We start from the raw sequence: 14427 nt of genomic DNA, 5'->3' as shown, positions 1-14427 counted from the left end.
ATCCTGGGGGTTGAGCCAATGCCGGGTGTTTGGACCTTTACGGCCCCTCGGCGGCGGCAACACACCCCTTTGGCCTCGGCTTCACGTAGACGGCACCCCCGGACTGACCCACCCGGGGGAAATCGGCAGTCGCCTCTTCCTATCTCTTCCTCTCGAATCTTCGTCTTTATCTCCTACTTTTACATCTTTCCTGTCTTCTCTTCACTTCTCCTCACTTCCTAGTTTCCCGGCGGCAAGGGTTAACCTTGTGTAGCTAGCCAGCCTTGGTTATGCTGTATTTGGTTATAGCAGCGATGTACGGCTGGCGTTGGCAGGGTCTCTCTAGCAGGAACTCCTGTCACGTCCCCCTGTTGGGCTCCATGGTGGGTGGTCGGCATCGCGGCCGAAAACCCTACTGAACTTATGGAAAACGCTTTTCCCAAACTCCCCGATCGCCCTCACAAACGAGGGCGCACCGAAGATCTCTTTCAGTTTTTCGGACGACAAGTCCAGAACTTTCCTAAATATCATGTGATCCACTCAGAAAACCCAGACAAACTAGTGCGTAACATCTCACCGTTCCTCGTTTCGAAGTCTTTAACTGAAGTTTTTGGAACAGGATATAAGGCGTCGAGAATGACAAGTGGTGATCTTCTCTTGGAGCTCCACGATAAGAAGCAGTACGAGAAACTGCCGAAACTTGTCTCGTTTGGCGAAACCCAAATAACAGTAACTCCGCACCGTACCATGAACACCACCCGCGGCGTTGTCTCGGACGATGACATGCTAGAGCTCACTGAAGCTGAACTCTTGGAGGGCTTCAGTGAACAGAATGTAATAAATGTTAAGCGAATTAAGATCAGGCGAGACGGTAAAGAGATCAACACGAAACACCTTATACTCACGTTCGGTTCAAGTGTCCTCCCCGAGTCCATCGAGGCCGGTTATATCAAACTTCGTGTTAGGCCATACGTGCCAAATCCTCTCAGATGTTTTAAGTGCCAAAGGTTCGGCCACAGTTCACAGAACTGTCGAGGCCGGCTGACATGTGCCAAGTGTAGTGACACTGAACATTCCTCCGAAACATGCCAGAAGACTCCACATTGTGTCAACTGTGATGGCGAGCACGCCGCATACTCGCGCGCCTGCCCGTCCTGGAAAAGAGAAAAAGAGATTGTGACAATCAAAGTCAAAGAAAATATATCTTTCAAGGAGGCACGTAGGCGGGTGTCATACCTGTCTAAGAGCAGCTTTGCCGATGTGGCGCGTAAGGGGGCAGCGTCGCAACGGCCTCCGGCGGCTGTCAGACCCACAGGCAGTGAGTCGGCAGTTACGCCATCTGCCCCCGCGGCGGTTGCAGCTAGCGCTGCTCCGTCGACCCTGAATGAGGGATCATCGACCCCGAAGGTTGGCGCAGCCGAGGTTGCCCCGGCCTCCCCGGCCCCTTCCAGCGCTGGCAACGTCCAGCGCAGCCAAATCCCTCAGGGAACCCCATCGACCTCCGGGCTGGTGGGCGCAGGGGTCTTGCCCTCCAAGGCGGGACTCCCTCTGAAAACCTCTCGCTCGCAAGAGCGCTTGTCCGGCGCCTCACACGAGGCAATGGACACTACACCTGACCCCAAGGCGCACCAAACGCCTAAGGAGCGTCGAGAATCGCTCGAACGCTTCAGAAAGAACAAAACACCTATTACAGGGCCTCGAAAGAGCTCTGTAATATAAGGCATCCACTCCGTCTCCGTAAACACAGCACCAATTCACCTTAAACATGGATACACAAATCATCCAATGGAACATCAGAGGTCTCCTTAGAAACCTTGATGATTTGCAAGAACTCATTCACAAACATAATCCAAAAGTGCTGTGTTTACAGGAAACTCACTTAAAATCTAAACACACAAACTTTCTCCGTACGTATGTTACGTTTCGCAAAGATCGCGAGGATGCCGTCGCATCATCGGGTGGTGTTGCGATTCTTACTCATAGAAGTATTGCATGTCAACCTTTACAGCTACAAACGCCCCTTGAAGCAGTGGCGGTTCGAGTTGTCCTACTAAACAAACTCATCACCATCTGCTCCCTTTACATACCCCCGCATTACCAACTGAACAAACATGAATTTCACTCCTTGATCGATCAATTGCCAGAACCTTATGCTGTTCTTGGCGATTTCAATGCGCACAGCTCCCTGTGGGGCGACTCTCGTATAGATGCGCGAGGTCGCCTTGTTGAACAGTTCCTTTTCTCTTCTGGAGCGTGCCTTCTCAATAAGAAAGAGCCCACATATTACTATCTTGCAAACCGATCCTTTTCGTCAATAGATCTCAGTATAGTCTCCCCGTCTGTACTGCCTGAACTTGAATGGGAAGTTACCGACAACCCTTACGGTAGCGACCACTTCCCTATACTGCTAAGATCATATAAAGAAAACGAATATCCACCATACGCTCCTAGGTGGAAGATTGAGACAGCTGATTGGGAGAAATTTCGATCTCTAACTAGTATCTCATGGGCTGACCTGTCTTCGTTAGAAATTGACGCTGCAGTCGAGTTTTTTACAGCATTCGTAATAGATGTCGCATATAAATGCATATCAGAAGTAAAAGGCTTGGCCTGCAAACGGCGTGTCCCATGGTGGAACGACGATTGTAGGATCGCTCGTAAAAAACAGAACAGGGCGTGGGGGTTGCTACGCGCTTCTCCCACTGCAGAAAATCTAGTCAACTTTAAAAAAGTAAAATCCGAAGGCAGGCGAACCCGCCGACAGGCCAGACGAGAAAGTTGGCAGAAGTTTCTATCAAGTATTAACTCGTTCAGAGATGAGGCGAAAGCCTGGAACAGGGTCAATAGGATAAGAGGGCGACAAGCACATGCACTCCCTTTGGTAAACACAGAAGGTGATACCCTACAAGATCAGGCGGACTCACTTGGGGAGCACTTTGAGAGCGTGTCAAGTGCCAACCATTACTCGCAATCCTTTCTGAAATATAAAGAAATAGAAGAATCCAAGCCACTCATCAATAAATGCCGACAGAATGAACCATATAATTGTCCATTTAGTGCTGCCGAGTTGAAAGCGGCCTTGAGCGCATGCAAGAGTTCCGCACCAGGATCTGATAGAATCTTATATGAAATGCTCAAAAACTTACACAATGACACGCAACTTACACTACTTACACTTTTCAACACCATCTGGGATGCAGGGTACCTTCCAACCGCGTGGAAGGAAGCCATTGTAGTCCCTGTTTTGAAACAAGGCAAAGACCCTTCCTCAGTGGCAAGTTACCGCCCGATAGCCCTCACAAGTTGCCTTTGTAAGGTGTTCGAAAAAATGATAAATCGGCGACTCATCTTTTTCCTTGAACAGAGCAAAATTCTTGATCCTTATCAGTGCGGCTTCCGAGAAGGGCGCTCCACAACTGACCACCTTGTACGTGTAGAAGCAAATATCCGGGACGCATTTGTACACAAACAATTCTTCTTATCCATATTCCTTGATATGGAGAAGGCGTACGATACGACGTGGCGTTACGGAATCTTAAGAGACTTGTCAGAAATGGGCATCCAAGGTAATATGTTTAATATAATAAAAAGCTATCTGTCAAATCGTACCTTCCGGGTAAAAGTCGGCAATGCACTCTCACGTCCTTTTACGCAAGAAACGGGTGTACCCCAAGGAGGCGTGCTCAGCTGCACGCTATTTATCGTGAAGATGAATACGCTTCGTGCTTCACTACCACCCGCCATCTTTTACTCTGTCTACGTGGACGACATTCAAATAGCTTTCAAATCCTGTAACCTCGCAGTCTGCGAGAGACAGGTACAGCATGGCCTGAACAAAGTGTCAATGTGGGCAGACAAGAATGGGTTTAAGATCAATCCTAACAAAAGCTCTTGTGTTCTTTTTACAAGAAAGAGAGGACTTATCCCGGATCCTTGCATAGAACTGCGTGGACAACAGATACCTGTAAACAAAGAACACAAATTTCTAGGTGTCATACTTGACTACAGACTCACCTTCGTCCCCCACATTAAACATCTCAAAGAAAAGTGTCTAAAAACAATGAACATAATCAAACTTCTATCCCAGACTACGTGGGGTAGTGACAGGAAGTGCTTAATGAATCTCTATAAAAGCCTCATTCGATCACGACTAGACTATGGCGCCGTGATTTACCACTCTGCCGCCCCAAGCGCACTAAGGATGCTAGACCCGGTCCACCATCTAGGAATCCGTCTGGCCACTGGCGCTTTCAGAACTAGTCCCATACAAAGTCTATATGTAGAATCAAATGAGTGGTCACTTCATCTGCAGAGAACATACACCAGCCACACATATTTTCTGAAAGTCCACGCAAATCCTCAACATCCCTGTTTTAATACCATTCATGACATGACATATGCTACACTCTTTCGCAATCGTCCCTCCGTAAGACAGCCTTTCTCGCTGCGTGTGAGGGAGCTTAGTGAAGAAATGCACATTCCACTCCTCGAGCTTCGCCTAATGCATCCAGCCAAGCTGCTACCTCCTTGGGAGTGGCAGCTCATACAATGTGATATATCTTTCATGCAAGTTACAAAACACGCTCCAGAGATTGAAATCCTAATGCATTTCCGGGAACTCCAGCACAAATACTCCTGCACGGAGTTCTACACAGACGCATCGAAGTCACACGACGGGGTGTCCTATGCAGCCGTCGGTCTATCCTTCTCGGAATCCGACGTACTGCATCCGGAAACTAGTATCTTTACGGCTGAGGCCTACGCATCGCTGTCGGCCGTAAAGCATATAAATAAATCACAACTCCAGAAATCAGTTATATATACGGACTCCCTCAGTGTTGTGAAGGCCTTGATGTCATTTTCTAAGCACAAAAACCCAGTCATCAACGAACTCTATTCCGTCCTATGTAAAACGTATATATGTAACCAGCATGTCATCATATGCTGGGTGCCCGGTCATAGGGCCATTGAAGGCAATGTTCTGGCGGACCAGATGGCCACATCAGTTGTATCGTATTCTGTAAATCCTACCGCAGCAGTCCCTGTCACAGATCTGAGGCCCTACTTGCGCAGAAAACTGCGGAACTACTGGCAACGCTCGTGGGACAGGGAAACAAACAATAAACTGCATGTAATCAAGCCACAATTAGGTTTCTGGCCTCCCGTAACAAAATCCCGCCGGACAGATGTCCTATTCTGCCGTCTAAGAATAGGACACACTTTCGGCACACATAACTTTTTACTCACTGGAAATGATCCTCCAACTTGCGGTAGATGCGGGGACAGGCTGACCGTCCTCCACGTCCTCTTGGAGTGTCGGGAAGCCGAATACGAAAGAAAGAAACATTTTCCCTCAGCATACCAGCAGCGCATCCCCCTTCATCCCGTTATGTTACTCGGCCCAGAACCTTTATTTGACACCAACGCAGTCCTAAGTTTTCTGAAAGATGTTGTTTTGCATGTTTTTAGCCCACATGTTCGTAGCGGGTCCTCTCTTCAGAGGATACCGCCGCGATAGCTCTTTAGTATAGCACATGCCTCTAGGCCCTTGTGTTTCAAGGGCTCTGGCGAGGCAGCAGTGCTTTAAGTAATTTTACCATCCTATATATTTTTATTGTGCATCATTCTTCTACGATGGATTTTAATGTTCATAGTATTCATCATTAGTCATCGCCATAATTTTATAGTACATAGATTTTACGCACTTTACTGCGACTATTTTAGGCCACTTTACAGCCAAGTCACATCTTCCATAATACATCCTTAACACTACCACCAGTCATGGCGCTCTTTGGCCAAACCTGGCCCTTGCGCCACAAAACAACATACATCATCATCATCATCAGTGTGATGTCATGTATTTCAATACTTTCTATTAGCTCGGAAAAAGGTTCTCGGAACTTCTAGTTTATATAAACAAGGGTGCTCAGAAAGGCCGGTCAATGTTTCCATAGGAGAACGTATCTTCGTCAAAGATGGCCTCGTCATCCACGGCAGGTTAGTTTTGAAGGGGAGGGGGACGTCACGTGCGGTCGTTGTCGGTGGACCGGAAAGAAAGTGAGCCCTGTCGTTTGGCGTCTTTAGGCGTGGTTTCAAAGACGAGGGGACAAGAGCGGGATGGCGGCAGAAAAAAAGGGAAAAAATTGAGAAAGAGGAGGACATAGCACGGTGGGGCGTTAGGGGAACGAAAGGTGTGTTTTTTCCAAAGAATTTAAGTAATACTGAAAAACACTTTATTGTGAAATGAAAGGGCTGAGCTGTGGTGACCATGCGGTGACGGAAAATACGAAAATTCGCTAACATGGGAAAAAACAGATCAACTGAATAACTTCGAAAATATCGGGGGGCTCATCGAAATCGGCATGTTGAAGCTAGCTCTCTGTACAAGCCATATAAGCTTTTGTCTTGAAAAATTCGCCTACCCGCGGAACTGCAGCGCGACGACATTCGGCTAACAGAACGCACGAAAACGAAACCGGGCGGCTTCAGCTTTGCGGCTCCTGCCGCAGCACCCCGAATGCCCGTGGCCGGGTGACGTAAGCACAAGCACGGCGGAACGTTGCCCCAAGGGACGCGGCTACGCGAGCGCTGAAGCGGCCTGGTTGCGTTTTCGTTTTTCTCGATCGAAAATTTGATAGGGCTTGTATAAGGGAAGAGCAATCCCAATGCCTTTCTGCATTATTACAAGATATACCCACATCTTGTTGTGTATGAAGTCGAAGGTTCGATTTGGCACTGACAAACTAATGGTTCTTTTTAGTGGTTCTTTAAAGCAGACTTCTCACTTCCCTCTGCAAAACCTGTTCCCAATATTTGTGGCCTCTAAGGCAGACCGCACAGAAAGACTGCATCCAAATGACAGTGGTGTAGCATATAGGGCTCTTCATTATTTAGCACACAGTAACTTCTTACATTATTTGTGCAGAATACCTGCCTGGATTGAATATGCCAATACACCATACCTTCGGCAGCTACCAAGAGAAAAGCTGCGTAATTATAGACTCTATGGAAGGCACTTCACGTCTGACATGCTGATACATTCAAGTCCCTATTCACTAGGCACCAGGGGGACATAGAAAAGCACTGAAATGCCAACGGTTCCTGTACTTGATCTAGAACTAAGGCATCTTGTTTTACCAGTTTTACTCACTTAAGTGAGTTAAAAGAATTGCCCAGATATTTTTCTAATTAGCAGTTCCAGATTTCGCATTTATACAAGGTATCACTTCTCCTTTTCAGAGTTTTACACTTGACTAGACCCAAGCCCACGTACACTTTTTGCACATTCATGATTTTTCCTCCCACTCAAGAGATCAAAGCTGCCAAATCATAGGCACATCTTCGCCGGTGAAACGGTAGTACTGAAGAGCATGTTTAACAAGTTTTATGCCATTAGAACTCATCAATATTTTTTACTATTTTGCAGCCTTCGTGTGCTCCCTCCAGTTTCTACACATTGGTTCGCATCATTGCTGCAGGAGACTGCCAAACTTGCGAACCGAATACTACACCTGCATATCGGTGCCCTAGGCACTCATTTTTTTCCTTCCCAGCAGGAAGATTATCTCCAATCGACCCAGAGACACAAGCTGGGGCATGGGGAAATGCACCGCAGGTCTCGTCATTCTCGGCAGCAATACATGGTATGGTTAATTTGTATGGTCTAGCTTTGCATGGTGCATGAAAATAGCAGGTTTTCAACCTCACCAGTCGCAACCTTTCGAATATGACCACACATAGTGTCAGACTTCGTACCCCACAGGCATGGGCACCCAAAGAGCACCTCTGACCGACTGTGCCAGTGGTTCAACAGAGCCATTTGTGTCACTGTCCATGAAGATGTCCTAATAAGCTTGTCACTTTCATCCCTTGCAGAAGATTCTCAACACGGCCAACACCAGATTGACCATGCATATTGCAAACTGGGTTCCTTAGGTATGCATTCGCTACTTGTAAGCCTTGCCTCACCTGAATTCTTGCAACATTGCCCATAAGGATGTCCCAATAAACTCGTCTTCATCAATTTTCAGGTCCACACCTCATCGATCATGAATACTGCACACTGGACCCCTTAGGTACGAGCTGATTATATATAAGGCATGCTTCTGCTAGTGCACAGATGTAATGTCTGCTTTCTCTATGCCAGCGCCTCGTGAATGTCTCCGTCCGGAGTTGCCAGGATACCTTGTGGAGCCAGAACTTCCAGGTACATCCTGGGCCCTGCAACAGCAACCCACGCTTCTGCCAGGTAACTTCTACCTCGCTGTACCTTCATTTCGGGGTGCCCTTTGCAATATGTTCTAAATAGAAGTGGGCGAAATATAAACATTTTTAATGTTAAATAAAATAGGAGCAAGTACTGCATATTCGATAGTCAAATGAACATGCATATGTTTTCATCAGGAATATTTATTTTGGTATAATTAGCAGCTCCCACGCGTGTAGCCACTAGGAACCAATTCTAAGTTATGATAAAAGCCTAATTGCAAACAAGGTTTAAACAAGCAATGACTGCTGTTTTTTCAACATATTGAACAGTTCTTTTTGTGTGATCTTCTATTCATATTCTAAACTTCAAAAATTCTCCCACCCTAATCGCGAAGACTATGCTGTCATTGCAATTGTTACAGCAGAATGTTGTGCTTGGCCCTTGCAATAACGATTTCAGCTATTGTACCATTCTGGCTTCAATTTAACCAGACACCCTGGTACCAGCACTAGCTGTGCAACTGACTTTTTGCCCATGTTGCATTTAACATTAACATTACTGTTCTGCCCCCAACAGAGCCTGTAGCAAGCATGTCCCATGGAGTCCTTCATGAGCCAGCCATCGCTAGAGGTGCGTTCAGAGCTGTTGGGCAGTTAATGGCTGACCTTTTTGCCCGTGTTATTGCGTCTAAAGCTTTGCTGTTCTGCCCCAAAACAGAGCCTGTAGCAAGCACGTCCTGTGGAGCCCTTCAGCAGCCAGCCATCGCTGGAGGTGCGTTTACAGCTGCTGCGCAGTTAATGGCCGAATTTTTGCCCATGTTCCTGCGTCTAAGGTGTTACTGTTCTGCCCCCAATAGAGCCTTTAGCAAGCATGTCCCATTGAGTCCTTCATGAGCCAGCCATCGCTAGAGGTGCGTTCAGAGCTGTTGCGTGGCTAATGGCCAACCTTTTTCCCCTGTTCTTGCGTCTAACATGTTACTGTTCTGCCCCCAACAGAGCCTGTACCAAGCACGTACCGTGGAGTCCTTCATCGGCTAGCCATCGTTAGAGGTGCGTTCAGAGCTGTTGTGCAGTTAATGGCTGACCTTTTTGCCCGTGTTCCTGCGTCTAAAGCGTTGCTGTTCTGCCCCAAAACAGAGCCTGTAGCAAGCACGTCCTGTGGAGCCCTTCAGCAGCCAGCCATCGCTAGAGGTGCGTTCACAGCTGTTGTGCAGTTAATGGCCGAATTTTTGGCCATGTTCCTGCCTCTAACGTGTTACTGTTCTGCCCCCAACAGAGCCTGTAGCAAGCACATCCTGTGGAGCCCTTCAGCAGCCAGCCATCGCTAGAGGTGCGTTCACAGCTGTTGTGCAGTTAATGGCGGAATTTTTGTCCATGTTCCTGCGTCTAACGTGTTACTGTTCTGCCCCCAACAGAGCCTGTACCAAGCACGTCCCGTGGAGTCCTTCATCAGCCAGCCATCGCTAGAGTTGCGTTCAGAGCTGTTGTGCAGCTAATGGCCAACCTTTTTCCCCTGTTCTTGCGTCTAGCATGTTGCTGTTCTGCCCCCAACAAAGCCTGTACCAAGCATGTCCCGTGGAGTCCTTCATCAACCAGCCATCGCTAAAGGTGCGTTCAGAGCTGTTGTGCGGCTAGTAGCCAACCTTTTTCCCCTGTTCTTGCGTCTAACATGTTGCTGTTCTGCCCCCAACAGAGCCTGTACCAAGCACGTTCCGTGGAGTCCTTCATCAGCCAGCCATCGCTAGAGGTGCGTTCAGAGCTATTGTGCGGCTAATGGCCAACCTTTTTCCCCTGTTCTTGCGTCTAACATGTTACTGTTCTGCCCCCAACAGAGCCTGTACCAAGCACGTACCGTGGAGTCCTTCATCGGCCAGCCATCGTTAGAGGTGCGTTCAGAGCTGTTGTGCAGTTAATGGCTGACCTTTTTGCCCGTGTTCCTGCGTCTGAACGTGTTACTGTTCTGCCCCCAACAGAGCCCGTGCCAAGCACGCCTGAACTCACTCAGCTCATTCATCTGCACAACCCAGTCAGCCCGACTCAGCCAGCCGTCTATCAAGGTGTGTTCAGAGCTGGTGTGAGGCTAATTCCTCAACCTCTTGCCTGTGCTGTATCATGTGTTACTGTTCTGCCCCAACAGAGTCTGCACCAAGCACCTCTTGGTGCTCGTCGCAGGAGTCCCCATGTACACCTACAGGAAGGGGCCGGAGCCGAATTCGCAAGGCTTTTAGGCGACAAACGAAGAAGCGGATGCAAAAGTAATTGGACGAGATAGCAAATCTACGGAGGACTGTGTCAAGACTGAAAAGAGCCTCGGCCATCATTCCACCAGCGCGGATATTGGCCGAGTCATCCAGGAACCTCAGCAAAGACTTTTTAGAAATTCTTCGTGTTCAGATGCACCTGCAACCTCTGAACAAAAATGGACGACCCTGGCCAGAAGAGTTCCTTCAGTTCCCTCTTAACCTCTATTTTAGTAGCCCAAAAGCTTACAGGTACCTGGCAAAAACCCTTAGCCTTCCAACAGTAAAAACATTAAAAACTTGGCTATTGGCAATCTCGCTCAAACCTGGACTGATGACAGAGGTCCTTGAGCTCGTAAAAGATAAAACGAAAAATTGGGATGTCATGGATAGGGCATGTGTCCTAATTTTTGATGAAATTTCTTTAAAACGAAACCTGCAGTATGACTCTTAGCATGATGATGTTGGTTATGTTGACAATGACATTGAGAGGTCTGGTCATGTAGCAAACACGGCACTCTTGTTTCTGGTGTCAGGCATAGCGAAGTGTTAGCTCCACCCTGTAGCTTTTGTGACGGGGAGGGCGCAGTTCAGTCTGAACATATTTTGAGTTTACTGAGAGAACTATTAGGTAAGCTGAAAGACTGTGGTCTCTATGTAAAGGCGTTGATCTGCGATCAAGCGAGCAACAATTATGCACTTGAGACAGCACTGAGTGTAACCCCATAGAATCCTTTTTTTGAAATGGATGGGGTGAAAATATATTTAATTTTTGATCCGCCGCACTTATTGAAATGCACAAGGAGCAGCTTGCGGAAATATGACCTTCACATTGGCAATGATGTTTCATGGAAACATATACTCAAAATATACGAGTACACGCATCACCTCAAAGTTAAATATCTGCCAAAACTCACCGACAGGCATATGTATGAAGCGCCTTTCTGCAACATGGAAGTAAAGTTTGCCTCTCAGGTATTAAGCAATAGCGTGTATCTGGCAATTGAGGCTTTTATTGCTTTTAATGTTCTGCCTCCTAGTGCCACACATACAGGCAGCTTTGTAGAAAGGATGGACATGCTGTTTTATACCTTTGACAGCTCCGCAGTGCGGATAAAAGAGCGAAAAATGAGACATGCCATCACCTCATCCACAGAGCACTTTTAATGTTCTGCCTCCTAGTGTCGCACATACAGGCAGCTTTGTAGAAAGGATGGACATGCTGTTTTATACCTTGAACAGCTCCGCAGTGCGGATAAAAGAGCGAAAAATGAGACATGCCATCACCTCATCCACAGAGCACATTGAATTTTTGAAGTCTTGCATACGTTAGATTGATACCTGGAAATTCAATTGTCCTCATCAACCTAGGACTATAGATGGATGGCGCCCCGCAGGGGCGTCTGCGCAAGCAGGCGTTTGGTGTGTTGCGACACCACGTACCCGAGCACACGAGGGTTGGACCCTCCCGCGTGTAGCCGTGCGCGGCTTAGCCGTGTCCGGGGAAAAGGGGATCCTGGGGGTTGAGCCAATGCCGGGTGTTTGGACCGTTACGGCCCCTCGGCGGCGGCAACACACCCCTTTGGCCTCGGCTTCACGTAGACGGCACCCCCGGACTGACCCACCCGGGGGAAACCGGCAGTCGCCTTTTCCTGTCCTCCTCTCCAATCTTCGTCTTTCTCTCTCGCCTTTTTCATCTTTCCTGTCTTCTCATCACTTCTCCTCACTTCCTAGTTTCCCGGCGGCAAGGGTTAACCTTGTGTAGCTAGCCAGCCTTGGCTATGCTGTATTTGGTTATAGCAGCGATGTACGGCTGGCGTTGGCAGGGTTTCTCTAGCAGCAACTTCTGTCACGTCCCCCTGTTGGGCTCCATGGTGGGTGGTCGGCATCGCGGCCGAAAACCCAACATTACTTATGGAACATGCTTTTCCTCAACTACCTGATCGCCCTCACAAACGAGGGCGCACCGAAGAAGTTTTTCAGTTTTTCGGACGCCAAGTCCACAATTTTCCCCGTTTTCATGTGATCCACGCAGAAAAACCAGCTAAGCAAGTGCGAACAATCTCCCCGTTCCTTGTATCTAAGTCTCTTACCGAAGTTTTTGGCCCAGGATATAAGGTGTCAAGGATGGCTAGCGGTGACCTCCTCTTGGAGCTCCGCGACCTAAAACAATTTGAGCAACTGCCTAAACTTGTATCATTTGGGGAGACCCAAGTAGTAGTAACCCCGCACCGCACGATGAATACCTCCCGTGGCGTTGTCTCCGATGATGATTTGCTAGAGCTCACTGAGGCTGAACTGTTGGAGGGCTTCAGTGAACAAAATGTCATAAACGTCAAAAGAATCAAGATGAGGCGAGACGGTAAAGAAATTGCGACCAAACACATAATACTCACCTTCAATTCAAGTGTCCTGCCCGAGTCAATTGAGGCCGGGTATATCAAGCTTCGTGTAAGACCGTACGTGCCAAATCCCTTGAGATGTTTCAAATGCCAGCGTTTCGGCCACAGCTCGCAGAGCTGCCGAGGCCGCCAGACATGTGCGAAATGTAGTGCCCTTGAACACGCCACTGAAGCATGTAATAACTCTCTCCACTGTGTGAACTGTGACGGGGATCACGCCGCGTACTCGCGGTCGTGCCCCTCCTGGAAGAAGGAAAAAGAAATAGTAACTATAAAAGTAAAAGAAAATATAACGTTCAAAGAGGCACGCAGGCGGGTAGCATACCTGCCAAAGAAAAGCTTTGCCGAAGTGGCGCGTCAGGGGGCAGCGTCACAACGGCCTCCGGCGACTGTCCGACCCACACGCAGTGAGTCGGCAGTTACGCCATCTGCCCCCACGGTGGTTGCAGCTAGCGCTGCTCCGCCAACCGAGGAAAAGGGGCCATCGACCCCGAAGGTGGGCGCAGCCGAGGCTGCCTCAACCTCCCAGGTCCCTTCCAGTGCTGGCAATGGCCGGCGCAGCCACATCCCCCAGGGAACCCCATCGACCTCCGGGCTGGTGGGCGCAGGGGTCTTGCCCTCCAAGGCGGGACCTTCCCTGGTAACTTCTCGCTCACAAGAGCATGTGTCCGGCGCCTCACAAGAGGCAATGGACACCACACCTACCCCCAAGGCGCCCCAGGCGCCTAAGGAGCGGCGAGGTTCCCTCGAACGCTTCAAAAAGAGCAAAACCCCGGTTACAGGGCCTCGAAAGGGCTCTGTAATCTAAGACATCCCTTCCATTTCCGTAAACACAGCACCAATTAAAATTAAAATATGGATACACAAATCATTCAATGGAATATCAGAGGCCTACTTAGGAATCTTGATGATTTGCAAGAACTCATCCACAAACATAATCCAAAAGTGCTGTGTTTACAGGAAACACACTTAAAATCTAAACACACAAACTTTCTCCGTACGTATGTTACGTTTCGCAAAGATCGCGATGATGCCGTCGCATCATCGGGTGGTGTTGCGATTCTTACTCATAGAAGTATTGCGTGTCAGCCTTTACAGCTACAAACATCCCTTGAAGCAGTGGCGGTTCGAGTTGTCCTACTAAACAAACTCATCACCATTTGCTCCCTTTACATACCCCCGCATTACCAACTGAACAAACATGAATTTCACTCCTTGATCGATCAATTGCCAGAACCTTATGCTGTTCTTGGCGATTTCAATGCGCACAGCTCCCTGTGGGGCGACTCTCGTATAGATGCGCGAGGTCGCCTTGTTGAACAGTTCCTTTTTTCTTCTGGAGCGTGCCTTCTCAACAAGAAAGAACCCACATATTACTCTCTTGCAAACCGATCCTTTTCGTCAATAGATCTTAGTATAGTCTCCCCGTCTGTGCTGCCTCAACTTGAATGGGAAGTTACCGACAACCCTTACGGTAGCGACCACTTCCCTATACTGCTAAGATCATATAAAGAAAACGAATATCCACCATATGCTCCTAGGTGGAAGATTGAGACAGCTGATTGGGAGAAATTTCGATCTCTAACTAGTATCTCATG

At 48.2% G+C, this 14427-nt stretch overlaps 1 long non-coding RNA gene across 1 annotated transcript; it reads left to right on the top strand.

Moving 5' to 3' along the window:
- Positions 1-7484: 7484 nt before the first annotated feature.
- LOC139047600 (uncharacterized) lies at positions 7485-8054 on the top strand. The gene is made up of 3 exons (XR_011507249.1): positions 7485-7622; positions 7855-7914; positions 8010-8054. It is a non-coding gene; the product is annotated as an uncharacterized lncRNA (long non-coding RNA).
- The last annotated feature ends 6373 nt before the right edge of the window (positions 8055-14427 follow it).

This window comes from Dermacentor albipictus, chromosome 7 (genome assembly GCF_038994185.2).
Source record: "Dermacentor albipictus isolate Rhodes 1998 colony chromosome 7, USDA_Dalb.pri_finalv2, whole genome shotgun sequence".
NCBI classification, from domain to species: Eukaryota; Metazoa; Arthropoda; class Arachnida; order Ixodida; family Ixodidae; genus Dermacentor; species Dermacentor albipictus.
The sequence above is the reverse complement of the archived record's forward strand: the minus strand, read 5'-3'. Positions and strand labels throughout refer to the sequence as shown.